Raw genomic sequence first — 220 nt, forward strand, 5'->3', positions numbered from 1 at the left:
GAGAGAGTGAGAGAGAGACCAAGCACCATTGTCCGTTATAAATATCGACACCCAATTAAAAAGAATAGATATTTTCCGTTACGAACCAATGTTTGTGGCGTAGGAGGAGGCACACGGAGAGCCACGTGTGTGGATGGACCCCCAGCGCAAATCCGTGTTCGTGAAGGTAGCGGGTAGGTACACACAGAACAATGACGAACCAGAGCCGAACGTATAGCCG

The sequence above is a fragment of the Apis dorsata genome, unplaced genomic scaffold, assembly GCF_000469605.1.
Source record: "Apis dorsata unplaced genomic scaffold, Apis dorsata 1.3 scaffold_1004, whole genome shotgun sequence".
NCBI classification, from domain to species: Eukaryota; Metazoa; Arthropoda; class Insecta; order Hymenoptera; family Apidae; genus Apis; species Apis dorsata.